This window comes from Chiloscyllium punctatum, chromosome 32 (assembly GCF_047496795.1).
Source record: "Chiloscyllium punctatum isolate Juve2018m chromosome 32, sChiPun1.3, whole genome shotgun sequence".
NCBI lineage: Eukaryota > Metazoa > Chordata > Chondrichthyes > Orectolobiformes > Hemiscylliidae > Chiloscyllium > Chiloscyllium punctatum.
Genome location: NC_092770.1, coordinates 28101929 through 28121676, shown reverse-complemented (window position 1 = coordinate 28121676; position 19748 = coordinate 28101929). Strand labels below are relative to the sequence as shown.

The 19748-nt window shown below is 42.2% G+C and overlaps 1 protein-coding gene across 7 annotated transcripts in view; it reads right to left on the bottom strand.

Annotated features, from left to right (window-relative positions):
- The window catches only part of LOC140458002 (sodium-coupled neutral amino acid transporter 4-like), a 110716-nt gene that overhangs the window by 74767 nt on the left and 16201 nt on the right, over nt 1–19748 (bottom strand). Inside the window, exon 1 of one of the 7 annotated variants that reach the window (XM_072551939.1) lies at nt 11668–11683. The exons of the other annotated variants lie outside the window; for them this stretch is intronic. The gene's annotated coding sequence lies outside the window, so the exon portion shown is untranslated. Of the gene's footprint in view, nt 1–11667; nt 11684–19748 lie in introns of those variants that run through there. 7 annotated transcript variants of the gene reach the window in all.

Below are 19748 nucleotides of genomic sequence, written 5' to 3'. Positions count from 1 at the left end.
ATCCCTTTCAAAGAAACAGGGTGAGGTAGATCTTATTTAATAACTGGGATAACACACATATTATCAAAAGTTCAAATGAGAGCAATGGTAAATGTACAAGTCACTCAGCTTGTTTAAAAGGAAAACACAAACATATTAGACGTGGTGAACTGTGTATATTCAAACATCTTTTCAGGCCAATCTCTCACACGTTATCATGTTTGGCTGAAAGTAAAGCATGACTCAGCACAAGCAACTCTCTCTCTCTCTCTCTCTCTATGCCGTTCTTTAGTTAACTCCCTGGGGATTTAGCAAAGTAAGAAGCAATATCTTATTTCTGAACATAACCTGAAAGCTCAGCTTCCAGGAGAGGATTTAACTGTCATGGCAACTCTCACAGCGATTCATATTTTGAGTCCATGACCAGTGTTTCAGATACAGGGCCATTGGAACACGAAGATGTGATTACAGAGGGATTTTTAAATTCATTGTGAGGGTGTCACTAGCTACACCGGCATTTATTGTCCATCCCTGATTGCACTGAGGACAGTCAAAAGTCAACCACATTGTCGTGGGTCTGGAGTCAGCAGGTTCCTCCACAAAAGGTCATTGGTGAACCAATGGGTTCTTCTTTCAACCATCAACAATAGTTTCATGGTTATCATTCGACTCTTAACTTCAGATCTTTGATGAATTCAAATTCCGTTATTTGCTGCGGTGGAGGATTTGAACCCATGTCCCCAGGACATTATCTGCTCTGTGGATTAATAGGTCTAGTGATTGCCTCCCAATTCTCAAATTTTCAAAAGGGTTTGGCTGAACATATCATTTATATTACAGTGCAGAACAGTAGGTCACCAAAATAAGTTCAGTTTCTGAGTGGCATTCACACATAAATCGTTATCGTTAATGTTACAGAAACACCTTCCATTTACCTAGGATGCTATATTACATTTTAAAAGGTGAAGGCACTTCAATGAACATAAACCCAAAATAAAGTGCACTGCCAATATAGAGCACAGCAGAGCTGGTGCATGGCTAAAGAGGTAAGATTTACACCGAATCTTAAAGAAATAGTGAAGGGGGAAGTTTTAGGGAGGGCACACCACAGCTTAGATAGCTGAAGGCACAAGTGATGACGATGGTGCACAAGCAGTAGGAATACACAAGTAAATACATTAAACAATATAAACTATTTGGAGGCTAGAGGAGCTGGAAGCATTACAGAGATGCGGAGGACTGAGGTCATGGAGGGATTTGAACACCAGGATGAGACTCTGAGGGGTGACCTGATAGAAGTTTATTAAATCATGAGGGGCATGGATAGGATGAAAAGTCTTTATTCCAGGGTGGTGGAGTCCAAAACCAGAGGACATGAGTTTAAGTGAGAGGGGAAAAAGAAAGGACCTGAGGGGTCACTTTTTCACGCAGAGGGTGGTACATGTATGGAACAAGCTGCCAGAGGAAGTGGTGGAGGCTGGTACAATTACACCATTTAACAGGCATCTGGGTAGGTATATAAGGGTTTAGACGAACATGGATCAAATGCCACTAGATCAGACTGGGATGGGTGGTTGACATTGAGTTATAGAATCATAGAATCATAGAGATGTACAGCATGGAAACAGACCCTTCAATCCAACCCGTCCATGCCAACCAGATATCCCAACCCAATCTAGTCCCACCTGCCAGCACCTGGCCCATATCCCTCCAAACCCTTCCTATGCATATACCCATCCAAATGCCTCTTAAATGTTGCAATAGTACCAGCCTTCACCACGTCCTCTGGCAGCTCATTCCATACACGTACCAACCTCTGCGTGAAAATGTTGTCCCTTAGGTCTCTTTTATATCTTTCCTCTCTCACCCTAAACCTATGCCCTCTAGTTCTGGACTCCCTGACCCCAGGGAAAAGACTTCATCTATTTATCCTATCCATGCCCCTCAGTTTTGTAAGAGAATCAACGATTCGGGCATAAGCCCTTCTTCAGGAATGAGGAAGGTGTGCCAAGCAGGCTAAGATAAAAGGTAGGGAGGAGGGACTTGGGGGAGGGGCGTTGGGAATGCGATAGGTGGAAGGAGGTTAAGGTGAGGGTGATAGGCTGGAAAGGGGGTGGGGGCGGGGGGCGGAGCGGTCGGGAAGAAGATTGCAGGTCAAGAAGATGGTGCTGAGTCCAAGGGTTGGGACTGAGATAAGGTGGGGAGGGGAGTTGCAGGAATGAGGAAGCTGGAGAAATCTGCATTCATCACTTGTGGTTGGAGGGTTCCTAGGCAGAAGGTTAGGTTAAAATCAACTAGGAGAAAGTGAGGACTGCAGATGCTGGATTAGGGTGACAGTTAACCCTAACCCTAATCTACTGCGAATCCTCTTACAAGGATGCCTTCCTTGAAGAAGCTCTCTCCCTACCTCTACAAGGATTTCAGTGAGTCCCTCTCTCACTGCACCCCACAGGTCATCTCCTCTGCCCTGAAGCTCTTCAGCCACGATCTCAAACTGACTCGCATATTCCGCCTAGGAACCCTCCAACCACAAGGGATGAATGCAGATTTCTCCAGCTTCCTCATTTCCCCTCCCCCCACGTTATCTCAGTCGCAACCCTCGGACACAGCACCGTCTTCTTGACCTGCAATCTTCTTCCCGACCCCTCTGCCCCCACCCCTTCTCCGGCCTATCACCCTCACCTTAACCTCCTTCCACCTATTGCATTCCCAACGCCCCTCTCCCAAGACCCTCCTCCCTATCATTTATCTTAGCCTGCTTGGCACACCTTCCTCATTCCTGAAGAAGGGCTTATGCCCAAACCGTCGATTCTCCTGCTCCTTGGATGCTGCCTGACCTGCTGCGCTTTTCCAGAACACATTTTTCAGCTCTGATCTCCAGCATCTGCAGTCCTCACTTTCTCCTCAGTTTTGTAAACCTCTATAAGGTCACCCCTCAGCCTCTTACGCTCCAGGGAAAACAGCCCCAGCCTGTTCAGCCTCTCCCTATAGCTCAAATCCTCCAACCCTGGCAACATCCTTGTAAATCTTTTCTGAACTCTTTCAAGTTTCACAACATCTTTCCAATAGGAAGGAGACCAGAATTGCACACAATATTCCAACAGTGGCCTAACCAATGTTCTGTACAGCCACAACATGACCTCCCAACTCTTATGCTCAACATTCTGACCAATAAAGGAAAGCATACCAAACGCCTTTTTCACGATCCTATCTACCTGTGACTCCACTTTCAAAGACCTATGAACCTGCACTCCAAGGTCTCTTTGTTCAGCAACACTCTCTAGGACCTTACCATTAAGTGTATAAGTCCTGCTAAGATTTGCTTTCCCAAAATGCAGCACCTCGCATTTATCAGAATTAAACTCTGTCTGCCACTTCTCAGCCCATTGGCCCATCTGGTCCAGGTCCTGTTGTAATCTGAGGTAACCCTCTTTGCTGTCCACTACACCTCCAGTATTGGTGTCATCTGAAACCTTACTAACTGTACCTCTTATGCTCGCATCCAAATCATTTATGTAAATGACAAAAAGTAGAGGACACAGTACCGATCCTTATGGCACTCCACTGGTCACAGGCCTCCAGTCTGAAAAACAACCCTCAACCACTACCCTCTGTCATCTACCTTTGAGCCAGTTCTGTATCTAAATGGCTCGTTCTCCCTGTATTCCATGAGATCTAACCTTGCTAATCAGTCTCCCATGGGGAACTTTGTCGAAAACCTTACTGAAGTCCATATAGATCGCATCTACTGCTCTGCCCTCAATCTTCTTTGTTACTTCTTCAAAAAACTCAATCAAGTTTGTGAGACATGATTTCCCATGCACAAAGCCATGTTGATTATCCCGAATAAGTCCTTGCCTTTCCAAGTACATGTGCATTCTGTCCCTCAGGATTCCCTCCAACAACTTGCCCACCACTGAGGTCAGGCTCACCGGTCTATAGTTCCCTGGCCTGTCTTTACCGCCCTTGTTAAACAGTGGCACCACGTTTGCCAATTTCTAGTCTTCCAGCACCTCCCCTGTGACTATCAATGATACAAATATCTCAGCAAGAGGCCCAGCAATCACTTAACGGTCTGTTTCCGTGCTGTATTGATAGAGTGGGAGCTAATTTAGGACAAAGATGGTGAGTGAATGGCACTGTATGAGCTCGGATATGGGTACGACCAACTCATGTCAATGAATCAACATGATCCTGTGTGTTAGAACAGTGGGCTGAAAGCATAAGATGTCTTGGAAAGTCAAAACGTTTCCTACACTTCCTGGAGACCTCTCCCCATTTGGATTTGTCGATATTTTACGTCATTGGCCAATGCAAATTTGTTGATGCCCAAACAGCAGGAAATCCGCCTGGCTCTTATGATTAAGTATTCGTTGGAAAATGACACTGCATTTCAAATTACTCAGTTGAAATCTGTGGTATGAAAACAGGGCAAGTTCTGGAAATCAAATAACTTCCCACAGTGCATTATATTTGGTTGGACTAACGTAGTCAAAGTAAATTAATTCACTTAGGTTTCACTATTCGATATTGTCACCTGTGCTAAAATAAGTATGGTCAATAACTGAAATGATGCACTACGCAAAAAGATTTTACAATAGCCTCCAAGTTTCAGCTACATAAATCTTTTACTACATACCTTGTCCTGACTATGACCAGTGGAATGCACTGGCAATCAAGCCCCATTACTCCCACAATCATCCCATTGATAGAATTATTTTGATTCAATCTGAAAAATGGCCAGTTGTTTCCTTTTTGTACTGCTATCCAGAATAAATGAGACTTTCATCAGTTTCCTTTAATAAACTCAAAACTAAATTCTGTTTTAAATAATCAAGTTATTTTAAAAATCAAGTGGGAAAACTAGTTAACAACTGAAGCTGTAATCCCAATTTAGAAATATATCCTCTTTCAATCCCAAATCAAACACACTCCCATCACAAAAAACCAAAGTCTCTGCACAGTTACTTTTTTGAAAAGTGCAAAAGAAAAAAATATTTTATGGCCAAACTAAAAGATAGAATTTGATTAATTCTCCCAATCCACCGTATTTCTTCTTTATGAAATCGAATTGCTGACAGCTATACACTGAAGGGAGGTCTTCCACACAAACATTGGTTCAAATGTAGGCAAGGTAGCCATAAGTCTTTTGAAAATAATCGCACCTCAGCTTCTCAGAATTTATAAGATAGTCAAAATATTGAGATGTGAAATTGACTCAGGTTCTAATTAGTTCCATTAAAAAGGACAGGGAAGAAACTTATAGCTTTTACTACAAGCTTTGGGAGATCATTTTTCTCCTGGGTCCCTTGGCTTTTGAAAAAGAAACTAATGCTGGAGAGGATTGCCAGGTCGCAGCAGCACAAATTTCCCTAATCTATTCCAAAACCAGATTATCCAGCAATTAAGGGCAATAAACCTGTATTTCCCTAAAAGCATTGCTTGGCTGCTTTTCTGAAGTCATTTGACTTTCATTAGCTAGCAGATGGGCCACAGCCGACATTAAATTGTTGACCTCATTCCTTGGTTAAAAAAAAATCTATTTAATCCAGAAAGTACCCAAACTGTTCAATATCTTGCAGTTTTCACATGGTCCATAAATATATGCAGTCAGATCTTCTATAACATGGATGGTTGTGTTCTTGTGCAACCCCATGTTATAGAAAAATTACGCTTTAGAAACAGCGCTTAAAATGTTGGTGATGTAATCACATTACAGCCAACACACGGTTTGAAAGTTCGCACTTTAGAAACAGCATCTCCAATTTGTCAATTGAGTTATAGTGAATTCACAGTGAGGAAATGTGTTATAGCAAACTGACCTGTTGTCATGCAGTTGCAACATGGTCTCACCCTTGGGGAATGCAAATCATTTCCAAATGCATTTCATTATGATGTAGACGTGAAATATACACAACACAAAAGTACATACATTAATAACATCAATTTTGTGTAAGAAAAGATGATATCTCCCTAGCTGTTGATGTCAATGGTGCTTGCCAGTATCCCTTCCATAAATAGATCTTAAGGAAACAGGCACTACCAATGCTATCAACACAATTTTCTAACCAAAGCACTGTTGTGAATCTGATTTTATTACTGCATTTACTATCCTGAAGTCAAAACAGAATCTTGTTGACCCAGCAAATTCAGCAATTATTACAACTGGAGAACTCCAACGATTTTGAGAGATCCAACAAGTGATTTTCTAGCGTATATTGAATTTCGACTTTTCCGTGTACGAGTTTCTCTGGACTTATAGAGTCATAGAGATATACAGCATGGAAACAGACCCTTCGGTCCAACCTGTCCATGCCGACCAGATATCCCAACCCAATCTAGTCCCATCTGCCAGCACCCGGTCCATAATCCTCCAAACCTCTATTCATATGCCCATTTAAATGATAAAAATGGTCTTTTATTGATACAGATTTCCCATATCCCCAAGGATATTTTTCTATGTTGCAGATCTCCATCCACATCATCCCTTGCTAAAGTTGTACACCCCAATTTATCTCCATAAGATTTCCTTCAATTCTGTAGGAAACCTAAACTACACTCTATGTCTTCCCTTAAGGATAAGTATATGGTGGCTTGCTGACCCATATTTAAGAGTTATCTAACTGAGATAGGAAGATCAATTTATGAGTGGCCTATGTAGACTTCTACCTCGATCTCACTTTCTCTGTCATCATTAACTCTTCTTACTATCTGACATTCCTGATGAAGGGCTTATGCTTGAAATGTTGACTCTTCTGCTCCTCGGATATTACCTGACCTATCGTGCTTTTCCAGTGCCACACTTTTCAACTTACTATCTGACACACGCGATTCTTCTTATCTTCCTTTTTACAATGGTATTGGAACATTGGAACTGAAGCAGGTCATTCAGCCTCTCAAGCTTGTTTCACATTCAAATGACATCACGGCTGATCCGTGGCCTAACTCCATATACCTGCCTTTGGCCCATATCTCCCTTATAACTCCATATATCTCCCTCAATCGCCTTGCATAACAAAAAATTATCTATCTCGGATTTAAAATTAACAACTGATCCAGCATCCACTGTCATTTGTGGAAGGGAATTCCAAACCTCGCCCAACCTTTATATGTAGAAGTGATACCTAACATCGTTCCTGAACGGTCTGGCCCTAATTTTCAGACTATGCAGTCTAGTTTTAGAATCTTCACTTCAACAACTTGATAGGACACCACCAATTTTTCTTCCCAGGATCTGGAATATCTATCCGATAATTCTCCTTTCAAACCTTAGTTATCTTTTACAGACCACTAAATGTTCCTTTCAAAGTCTCACTGTGTAAAAGGTAACAATCTTAACACTTCAGTTCCTGTTAAATTATCATATTTCAACATCTTTCATCTTTGTTTTTTCTTAAGAAAAAAATGCTCCTGTGAGTTTCTCCAGGAACACTGGCACATAATCAAACATAGAGGATTCATCTTCCAGCCCTAAATGTGCATCAATTTTAGTGGACCTCTTATCTCATGATCATAATGGATTCAAATGAATTAAACCTTATTGACTCAATAAGTGAGATTCTGGAGGCAAATAAACACAAATCCATCCATTTCTCCTCATCATGGAGATCTTCATGACAATATGCTTCAATTATTGACTTGACAGTCCAATGGCATCTCTCTGAAGCTTCCTGTTTCTGTGAAGTTATCCAGTCAATTAAAAAAAGGACCAAATTTTCCATGGCCACTTTAGCTGTGATTGGTCACAAAGGCTCCTACCACTCTGTCCAGGAACTCATGCCCAGGAACTGAATTACCACATCCAGAATAGAAAGCTGGAAGGTTGGTGTCCCACTTTTGTTTTGGTAACAGTCATATACAGTCTACTAATATCTGACTGAACGGTTTCTCAAAAAACGATTTGGACATTAAAAGGTGCCAGAATAATTGCAAATTGCAGAATTCTTGGTGAAAATGGCATATTTCACAAAACTCCACTATGTCTTTGTGAAGAGTGGCCAGTAAAAATTATGGCATATTAATGCTGGGGCTTTCATATCACTACATTCCTGACAAAACAATTTGATGAACTACCCACATTTACGATGGGGGCTAGTTAGTCCTAATGGCTGGATAGTCAGTCTGCAATGCTGACAGTCTGGGTTCAATTTCTCAGCTGGATGAAGGACTCTCCTTCTCAACCTTTCCCCTCACCCAAAGCATGGTGACCCTCAGGTTAAACCACCACCAGTTATCTGATTGTAAATGAGAGACAGCAGCTCTACGGCCTGCTGAGACTATGATGCTTTAGCAGTTCCACTACCTGATCAACAACCATCTATTCTTCCAGACCTGTAAAGAGGTCTCTACTTCCTCCCCATTTATAACATTGTACACTCCAGACTTCCCTTAGCCTTAACTCCAGTGGGGGCTAATTTTACTAACTTCCATTACACCAGATCTGCTGGCTGAGCCTCAATTGAAGGACAAAACACTCATTTTGGATTATTTACACCTTTAAATAAAAGGTTTGGCTACGTTATTACTTTGATGATGGACTTTGTTTAGCTATTCCTCTGGTACCACCAATGAAGGAAAGGTATCTGTAACCTGTTGGAACTGTTCCATCTCTTTGTCTTCAATTGGACTTTCTGTTATTTTGGGCAAAGCTACAACTTGCACTCCTGCCAAATAAATACTGGGGATTCCATTCACCTTATCTGTATGAAATTTCTAAACAATGCCTACTTTTATTGTTGTTTCGGACATTAAGTCACATACAAAGTGAGCGCTGTACAAAGGAATGGGTATCTACTCTCCACTAATACCAATTAGAACATAGAACGGCATTGAACAGGAACGGGCCCTTCGGCCATGATGTTGTGCTGAACATGATGCCAAATTAACTCAGCCTTTCTGCCTGCCAATGAGCTCATATCCCTCCATTCCTTCAACAATCACGTGCTAATCTAAAAGTCCCTGAAATGCCTCTATTGTATTTGCCTCTGCCAACATCATAACCAGTGAATTCCAGGCTCCTACCACTCTATAAAAAAACATGCCCCTCATGTCTCCTTTGAACTTTCCCCCTCTCAACTTAAAAACATGCCCCATGGTATTAGACATTTCAACTCTGGGAAAACGTTTCTAGATTGTTGAAAGATTATTAAAAAAAATTATTGGAAGGTTGGCTTTCAGCATACCCTTTGGATTAAAAGTTATGCCTTTCTCCAGGAAAAGAGTTTGAATAACTCCTATATTCCTTAACACAGTTAAAGATTAGCTGTATCATGGGAGAAATCAGGGTGTACTTTTCCTCTCGAGAAGAATTCTTTCCATCTGAAGTCTCCTTTATTAACCTATAAAAGCCCCATGATCAAGGGACAGATCAAGACCCATAGAGTCTGCTCCACCATTCAATGAGGATTTCATAATCCTCAACTCACATTCTCCTGCCTTGCCCCCATAGCTCTCAATTCCCCTTAATGATTAACAGGGGAAGGGGAGGGAGTGACTTGCAGCATTGAGTGAAAACTATGACAGTTGTCTTTCTTCTGACTTCCTACATTTTTGAAATAAATCAAGGGTTGCTAGGTAACCATCAGCACAGGGTCCCACTCTCTGTTGCAACGCCATTTTTGAGCAATTAAGAATGTGACTATTGTCAAAGTACACCCTCATTTCTCCTATGATGCAACTAATCTGTAACTGTGCTAAGGGATACAGAAGTTAAATCAAACTCTTTTTCCTGGAGAAAGACATTACATTTCATCCAAAGGGCACGTTGAAAACCAACCTTGCAATAATTGGCTTTACTGGAGAACATGTACCCATATCTTTGTACTGAGGACACTCATGTCCGAAACAGTAAAAGTAGGCATTGTTTAGAAATTTCTCACAGATAGGGTCAATGTAATCCCAGCTTTTTTAAAAAAAATGGCAGGAATGCAAATTGTAGCTTTACCCATAAATCATAGAAAATTCAATGGAGTGAAAGGGATGGAACAGTTTCCTTCATGTATGGTACCAGAGGATTGGCTAAACAAAGTCCATTGCTTGCCAAAGGTCTCAGTGATAAAGGACATAGTAATGTCACCAAAACTTTTATTTAGATATGTGGATAATTAAGAGCAATAAACCCCATCTCTCATCTCCCCAAAAGCCTAGCTTGGCTCTTCTTCCAAAGTGGAGAAAGTGAGGACTGCAGATGCTGGAGATCAGAGCTGAAAATGTGTTGCTGGAAAAGCGCAGCAGGTCAGGCAGCATCCAAGGAACAGGAGAATCGACGTTTCGGGCATCAGCCTTCCTGAAGAAGGGCTGATGCCTGAAACGTCGATTCTCCTGCTCCTTGGATGCTGCCTGACCTGCTGCGCTTTTCCAGCAACACATTTTCAGCTCTTCTTCCAAAGTTCCATTTCTGTAGTCAACAGGTGGTTCATAACCTTAAACTGTTGACCACATTTCCTTGTAAAACCCAGTTTAATCCTGAAGCTCGACAGGTAATTCCATATCTCCCAGTTTTTCATATAGTTTGTAAATATAGATGTATAGCCTCAATGCACCAGAGTTTTTTTTACTTGATCGCCTACCGGATCCCTTTCCAATGGCATCTGTTCCTCTCTTTGAACATAATTCCATGTTAGACCTATGTCTAGAAAGATGAGTTTATTTGCTTAATTAGCTTGTTATAAACTCATACAGATCTTGAAAACAAATCACACACACAATGTTATGTATGGATAATCTAGCTTCTGGATTTTCTTTCCTCTACAGATCTCATAAAATGTAGATCTCTAGTATACAGGATATTTAGGTGTTAATCTGACCTGTTGCCTCAAGGCTATGTTTCAAGTGGAGAAGGATTTGTAAATTGGCACATCCTGATAATGATCTTTGTGAATGGTTTGCATGGAGCTCAGGTCAGTCAGGAGGCAATTCTTAGCTGTTTATAAGTTTTGGGTGGGGTTTTGCATCCATAAGTAACATGTGATATGGTCATCCTTGAAATGGGATATGTGACGGATGCACCTTGGATTCAATTTTACCCATGGCTGTTACTATTCCAACAAGTTGGGTTTATATAATGTGCAGTTATACAGTTATCACACTGAAGCATAGGAAAAAGAATTTGATGTCAGTGACATGAGGAATGGCCAAGAGTTTGGTCAAGGAGGTGATTTTAAGGATGGTCTTAAAGACTTGTGGAAAGGCTGACGAGTTTCTACAGTAAAGTCACCATAGCCCCACTCTCTCATTGGCCTACTCCTGTTTCTATTTACCATAGTCTACTCAGCCGCTCAAGGCTATTTTGCCATTCATTAGGATCATGCTGATCCACCATTCCTCATGTCCACTTTCCTGCCATTTCCCCTTCAACCTTGATTCACGACTGATCAAAAATCTATCAATCTCCGCCTTAAATATACAAGGAGCTCTGAAGAAATCCCTTCATTTATTGGTCTTAATTTGGTCCCCCTCAGTTCTGAGTTGATAGCCTCTGGTCCTAAACTCTCCCATGAAGGGAAACATCCTCACAGCATTTACCCTGTCAAGTCCCTTAAAAATCTTACATGCTTTAATGAGATCACATCTCATTTTTCTAAACTCCAATGAGTCGAGTTTAACCTTTGCTCATAAGACAATCCGTCCATATGGGGGATCATCGCAGTGAACTTTCTCTGAACTGTCTCCAATAAAATGATTGCATACCTTAATTAAGGGGATCGAAACTGCTCACAGTATTCCAGATGTGGTCTCATCAGTAACGTGTACAGTTGCAGTAAGACTCCCCTACTCTTGTACACCTCCTCCTTTGAAACAGGGAAGAATAAACCATTAACCGTCCTGATTACCTGCTGGCATGGCTTTCTGTGCTGTGTGCACAAGTTCCCCCAAATCTGTTTGTGTTGCAGTTTTCTCTCTGTTTAGATTGGACAAGGGAGTGGGTAGTGATTGTTTAACCCAAGGGTCACCATGCTTCAGGCAGGAGGGGGCAGCAGGGGAGAGCAGTGTTGAGGAGGGAAGTCCTTCATGGTCATCTCAGCCAGTGTGGGAACTGAGCCCACGCTGCTGGCATCACTCAGAGTCAGAGACCAGCTGTCCAGCCAACTGAACTAACCAACATATGACACTGCCAAAGCATGGAAGTGGGCAGCATGGGACTGTGGAAAGTCCAAGAGGTCAGAATTCAAGGAATGGAGAGTCTGTTTGAAGAGCTGCAGGATGTTAGAAATGGGGAGGGGTGAAGCTACAGAGATGTGAAATTGAAACTTCTGCGCTTCAGGTGCTGGGGGGAGGGGTGTGGTGATAGGGAGCTAACCCTGGCCAGTGGTGACAGGGTGGAACATGTGCTGGTTTGGATATAGGCAGCAGAGATTTGAATGAGCTAAAATGTTAGAACGTAAGAGCTAAGAGCATCAGCAGACCATTCAGCCCTTCGAGCCTGCTTCGCCATTTAACATGATCAAGGCTGATGGTCTCAATCTCAACACGCACTTTCCTGCCTACTCCCCATAACACTTTAACGCACTACTAATTTAAAAAAAAAATTATTTCCTCTTTAAATTTACTCAAAGTCCCAGCATCCACTGCGCTCTGGGCAATGAACTTCACAGATTCAGGATCCTTTGAGAAAAGTAATTTCGTCTCATGCCTGTTTTAAATCTGCTACCCCTTATCCTAAAATGATGAGGGGGAAATGAGAGGCCTATCAGTGGAGCACTGATATAGTTGAGCCTCCAGGTTACAAATAGGGAGGGTTTCAGCAAAGGAATTGGGGGGTGGGGGTCCACTTTACGGATCTCAAGTTGGCCACCTTTGTGATATAGAAAGGAGGATTAAAAAAAAATTACCTCACGCTTAAATAGGGAGCTGTATTTGCAAACACCCTGAAATAACCACTAGATAGGAGGACATCATTACTGACTGGTGTGCTGAAGGGGCCAAAACAGGTTTTATTAGTGGATATTTATTAACCAAACTTCCATAAAAACATCTTCAGAGGTAACTTTCGACAAAAGGAATCACGTAGTAAGATATGCAGACGTCAGTAAAGATTGCAGAGGTTGAAGTGATCACATGTGAGTATGTGGTGAACTGAGACGCAGTGTTTGCTCACATCAGAACGAATGGATCAACATCAAATCAGTCACATTATGCACAGTAAAGTTCACTGCCCATTAGGAGAAGTTGCATGAAGTGTACAAAACAGAACACAGCATCATCGACAGACTACTGCATATTCCAGTCTGGATCCTTCACTGATTCAGCTCATCTGACAAACCCTCACTCACAACATGGTTAATGTTCAATTGTGTTTCATCCTATCGACTATTGCAATCATAAATGTAGCAATGCTCACCTTTATTAGTTTTATAATGAAGGAAAGAAATCGCTGTGTGTACCCATTTAGGCAAGTACAAATCAAAAATAGAAATTGCTGGAAAAGCTCAGCAGGTCTGGCAGCATCTGTGGAGAGAAATCAGAGTTAACGCTTCAGGTCCCGTGGCCATTCCTCAGAACTGATTTCAGATGAAAGGTCACCAAAACGTTAATTTTGATTTCTCTCCACAGATGCTGCCAGACCTGCTGAGCGTTTCCAGCAATTTCTATTTTTGTTTCAGATTTATAGCATCCACAATTCTTAAGTAGAGATCAAACTGACTTTCACATAATTTTTAAACATAAAGTTTCATGTTTTGTGTTTATGTCTTTATCTGAACTTCTCCATAGTGTTCCTATCCAATTACTCCCTCGTCCCAATAGATCACATATTCTCCAAGGACTTTTACCTGATGGTACTGCATTCTTCTGCAGGTACTACACTTACAGCTGAAGTACGACAGCATATTGCACCATCTTTCAAAATCAATCTTCTCTCGGAATATAGTGCTCATGGAACCGTGCATTAAAACAATCCAAAATTCCTGCCAGCAATGGATTTCACAATATTTTAAAAGAGCACCATCATTCTGACTCAACCTCTTTCAGAGATAAAAACTGAAGAAACTGCAGATACCGTAAATCAGAAACAAAATCAGAAGTTGCTGGAAAAGCTCAGCAGGTCTGGCAGCATCTCTGGAGAGAAATCAGAGTTAACATTTCGGATCTGAACTCAGTTCTGAGGAAGGGTCACTGGACCTGAAACGTTAACTCAGATTTCTCTCCACAGCTGCAGTCAGACCTGCTGAGTTTGTCCAGCAATTTCTATTTTTGTACACTTGCAACAGGTTTACTAGACCGGAATCAGTGAGGATCATCTGTATCATTCCCGGCATCCAATCCAGAATGCAACTCGATAAATTGTAGCATTGCCTGGGTAAGGTATACAGGTTTGTTACATGAGTTGCATGAAGTACTCTTGGAACACGTTTATTATTATTCAATTGCCACGAGCTGACACCAAAATTTATTTGCGATCATTTGTTTGCTCAGTGCATTATGTTTGTGTAACCTAAAAACTGAACTGCAGTTTGCTTGTAATGGCTGATGAACAGCACATTCCCACCCTGACCTAAATGTAGCCTAGCCCCAGCTCCTTCCATTCCAGGATCCTGCAGTTAAGGTGTCGCCTGTCCTGGCAACTCATTCGCACGCCAGATGATCTGGCAACGCAGTTGGAAGATGGGGCCTGCATTAATGTTCTTTCAATGACCGGAAACCCAAATTGCAGGTAAGGTACTTTTTGACTACAGTTACCACTGCAAAATATTCTTGAAGTGTTCAGCAGTGTTTCCGACAGTCTTTGGTGCAGAGGTCCTGAATTTGTTTCAGAGTCTTGTTGTGTGCCTCAGAGAGAGAGCACAGAAGACTGGGTGACCTGTCCACATGAAGAATATATGTGGTCCAGGGGTTAGCAATGCTAGTGCCTCTGGGTCTTCAGCACACAACGGGGAGATGGGCCGCAAATTACAGAGAGGGAAAGCTCCATGACATTGCCTCTGGCATCTATGATCTTTGACCATGACGGAAGACTGGAAGATGGTGTCATTGCATTTTTAGGAAAGAGGTGAACACATTGGAGAGAGTGCAGAAGTGATTTAATAGAATGGTTCCAGGGATGAGAAACCTCAGCCTCGAGGATAGATTGATGTGTTTGGGATTCTTCTCCTTGGAGAGAAGATGCCGAGAGGAGATCTGGTTAAGGTTTTCAAAGTCATGAGGCGGTTGAACAGAGTGGATAAGGTCAAGCCATTTCCTCTTGGAACAGAAACAAGGGGAGGAGGGCACTGGTGTAGTGTGATGGTAAATGAAGCAAGGGTGTTTGATAACTGTTTTTCTCACTTCCCTGAGTAGTTAGGATGTGGAATGCGCTGCCTGCACATGGTGTGGAGTCAAGTTCAATTGAGGCACTCAAGAGGGCATTGGATGGTTATTTAGATAGTAATGGTGTGTCGGGGGAAAAAGCAGGAGGCTGGCACTAGGTAATAGAATCAGTACAGGCGCAATGGGCCAAATGTCACCTTTCTTGTGGTATTTTTCACCTCTACCTGTACATATTACTGGATAACAGTTGTCTGGTAGTAGTGAACTAACTCAACCTCCTTTGTCTTCCGCCTATCCCATGATCAGGGATAGAGGATTCACCACCAGAGGGTAGCTACAGAAGAAGCCTTCAAAGATATTAACAGGAAAAGACTGGGTAGATAAAGATAAGACTATTCCCACTGGTTGGGGATTCTAGAACAAGGGGCATAGTGTGATAATTAGGGCCAGACCATTCAGAAGCAAGCACTTCTACACAAAAAAGGTGGTACAGGTTTGAAACTGTTTGTCATTTATATAAATGACCTGGAGGAAGGGTTAGAAGGTTGGGTGAGCAAGTTTGCGGATGATACGAAAGTCGGAGGAGTTGTAGACAGTGAGGAAGGATGTGGCAGGTTACAGCGGGATATAGAGAAGCTGCAGAGCTGGGCAGAAAGGTGGCAAATGGAGTTCAATGTAGCTAAGTGTGAGGTGATTCACTTTGGTAAGAGTAACAAAAAGATGGGGTACTGGGCTAATGGTCGGATACTTGGTAGTGTGGAAGAGCAGAGGGATCTTGGTGTCCATGTACACAGATCTCTGAAAGTTGCCACCCAGGTAAATAGTGCAGTGAAGAAGGCATATGGCGTACTGGCTTTTATTGGTAGAGGAATTGAGTTCCAGAGTCCTGAGGTCATGCTGCAGTTGTATAGGACTCTGGTGCGGCCGCATCTGGAATATTGTGTGCAGTTTTGGTCGCCATACTATAGGAAGGATGTGGAGGCACTGGAACGGGTGCAGAGGAAGTTTACCAGGATGTTGCCTGGTATGGTAGGAAGATCCTATGAGGAAAGGCTGAGGCACTTGGGGTTGTTTTCATTGGAGAAAAGAAGGTTTAGGGGTGACTTGATAGAGGTGTACAAGATGATTAGGGGGTTAGATAGGGTTGACAGTGCAAACCTTTTTCCACGTATGGAGTCAGCTATTACAAGGGGGCATAGCTTTAAATTAAGGGGGGGTAGATATAGGACTGATGTTAGGGGTAGGTTCTTTACTCAGCGAGTTGTAAGTTCATGGAATGCCCTACCAGTAGCAGTGGTGGACTCTCCCTCTTTATGGATATTTAAGCGGGCATTGGATAGGTATATGGAGGATAGTGGGTTAGTGTAGGTTAGGTGGGCATTGATCGGCGCAACATCGAGGGCCGAAGGGCCTGTACTGCGCTGTATTCTTCTATGTTCTATGAAACACTCTCCAACCAACAACAGTGAGTGCTATCTCAGTGTTAATTTTAAATCGGAGATAAAATAAATGTTTTGTTTATTATTAATACCTTTGCTTATTATGCCAAAAGGTAGGCATTTGGAGTAAGGCCACAGATCAGCTCAGTTAGTGACAGAACAAGCTTGAGGGAGTCCTGTTCCTATGCAGCTAACAAGAAAGTCTATTGCACGATAGCAATAGGTACAAATACACTTGGTCAGATTCACGAGAACCTGAGGGTGAAGAACTCCTCATCTCCGCCTACAGTGTATGTGTGTGGGTGGCATCCGTAGAATGATTGGCATCAATGAGGCAAGGACATTAACTTTTTCAGAATCAAGACCATGGAAGCCATAAGGATAGAAGATGGAGGACATTTTGCCCAGCGAGTCTGCTCCACCATTCAGTCAGATGGTGGCCGATCCCTTAATCCTCAATTCCACTTTCCAGCCTTTACCCCAGAACTCCTGATTCCTTCATTAAAAAGGTAAAAACTGAATATGATGGAAATCTGAAACAAAAACAGAAATTGCTGTAGAAACTCAGCAGGTCTAGCAGCATCTGCCAAGAGAAAGCAGAGTCAACATTTTGGGTCCAGCGATCCTCCTTCAGTGGATCCCTTATTGATTAAAAATCTGTCGAGGTCAGCCACAGTATATTCAGTGACCCAGCCTTGACATCCCTCTGTAGAAAGAATTCCATGATTGACTATCTTCCTAACATTTCTCATCACTGTCTTAACTCTGTGAATCTGTCCTCTGATCCGAGAGTTTCCCAAAAGGGGAAACAACCTCTCTGCACTTACCCTGCCAAACTCCTTAAGGATTTTCTACATTTCAATAAGGTTGCCTCTTATTCCCCTAAACTGCAATAAGTCCACACTTTCCTCACCAGGTTTCAGCCTAGGTAAGCTTTCTCTGAACTGCTTCCAATGTCATTATATCTTTCCTTAGATACAGTGTTCAAAACTGTTCCGAGTATTCCAGCAGTGGCCTGATTAGTACTTTGGATAGTTTCTGTAAAACTTCTCCAGTTTTGTACTTATTTGTTTTGAACTAAAGTCAGAAGTCACATAACACCAGGCTAAAGTCCAACAGTGCTCCGAAAATTAAGCCTTTGGACTATAATGTGGTGTCGTATGATTTCTGACTTTGTCCACCCCCGTCCAACACCGACACCTCACATCTATGAAATAAAAGCCAACAAACCACTTACCTTCCCTCATACCTGCTCACCTTGGATGATAGCTTTTTGTGAGTCATGTATGAGGACTCACAAATCTTTCTGTGCTTTTTGAAATCTTTTCCCATTTAAAATGATATTCAGCTTCCTGCCAAAATGCTTAACTTTACAATTCCCCACATGAGGTTCCATCTGCCATGCTTCTGTCCATTGGGGTAACCTGCCGATATCTCTCTGTAGACATCCTCATTATTCTTCTTTCCATCTCTTTTTTATGTCATCTACAAACTTGGCTGGAGTATTTTTCATTTCCTCATCGAAGTCATTAAAGTAATTGTGGTCCCACCACTGATCCTTGTGGCACTCCACTAGTTAAAGGCATTCCTGATAATGCCTCTTCCCCCCCCAACTCTCTGTCTGCCACTAGTTAGCCAAGCATCTATGTTATCTTATTAAAATAAATAATGTTTGCTATCTTATCAATGCTTTATCTTATACAACACTCGAGTGTTGCCTCGCAACTAAATTGGACGGGGAAATGGTCTACTTTCAGGTAACTCTCAGCAAGTTTTACTTTGGTTGGTTTATAGGTGCAGCTGTAAATTTTACAAAAGCATAAAGAGACAGTTTAGATCTCAAGTCTTAACTTCTGAACAATTAAGCAGTCTTGGGACCACCGTCCCCCATTCACTCTACCACCACCACTTTTGGATTCAAATAGCCTCCTGCCAATATTTTCAGAGGAATTAAACAGGAGCACATGTTTCAAAGGAAGCAGGCAAGAGCTGAGTAAAGGTGATTTTGATTTGGTCAAAAACTGAAGGCTCTGATCATAAAGATTAAAGAATTGTGAGGAAAGACAAGGGCTAGGTCAGAGGCAAAGGGAAGAAAGTCTGCTTTCAATTGGTTTTCCAGAGCAAAGAGTTGACCTCAACCAAGTGTTGCAAATAGACACATTCCAAAGAACAGGACAACGTGCTGAAGGAAAAGACATAGGAGCAGAAATTAGGCCATTCAGCCCATCGAGTCTGCTGCCATTCAATCATGGCTGATACGTTTCTCAAACTCATTCTCCCCGTAACTCTTGACTCTCTTGATACTCAAGAAACTATCTCACAGTCTTAAATATACTCAATAACCCGGCCTCTACAGCCTTCTGTGGCAATGAATTCCATTGATTCCCCACTCTCTGGCTGAAGAAGTTTCTCTTTATCTCCATTCTAAAAAGGTCTTCCCGTTGCTCTAAGGCTGTGCCCTCGGGTCCTAGTCTCTCGTACCAATGGAAACATTGTCCCAAACATACACTCTGTCCAGGCCATTCAGTATATTTCAATTAAATCCCCAGTCATCCTTCTAAACTCTATCGAGTATAAGCCCAGAGTCCTCAAATGTTCCTCATATGTTAAGCTTTTCATTCCTGGGACCATTCTCGTGAACTTCCTCCAGTCCAGGCCAGTACATCCTTCCTGAGATATGGGGCACAAAACTGCACACAATACTCCAAATGTGGTCTGACCAGACCCTTATAGAGTCTGATTTTATATTCAAGTCCTCTCAAAATAAATGCCATCATTACATTTCCTTCCTAACTACAGACTCAACTGAGAAGAGTTTACCTTGAGAGAATCCTGGACTAGAACTCCCAAGTCTCTTTGTACTTCAGAAATTTTTTCTCAGTTAGAAATAGTCCCTGCCTCTAGTCTTCCTACGAAGGTACATGTGCTCACAATTTCTCCCACTGTACTCCATTTGTCAGTTCTTTGCCCACTCTCCTAACCTGTCCAAATCCTTCTGCAGCCTCCCTGCCTCCTCAAAGCTACCTGTCCCTCTCCCTATCTTCGTATCAACTGCTAAAGCTTGGGCCAGCTGCTGCCAGTGCACAG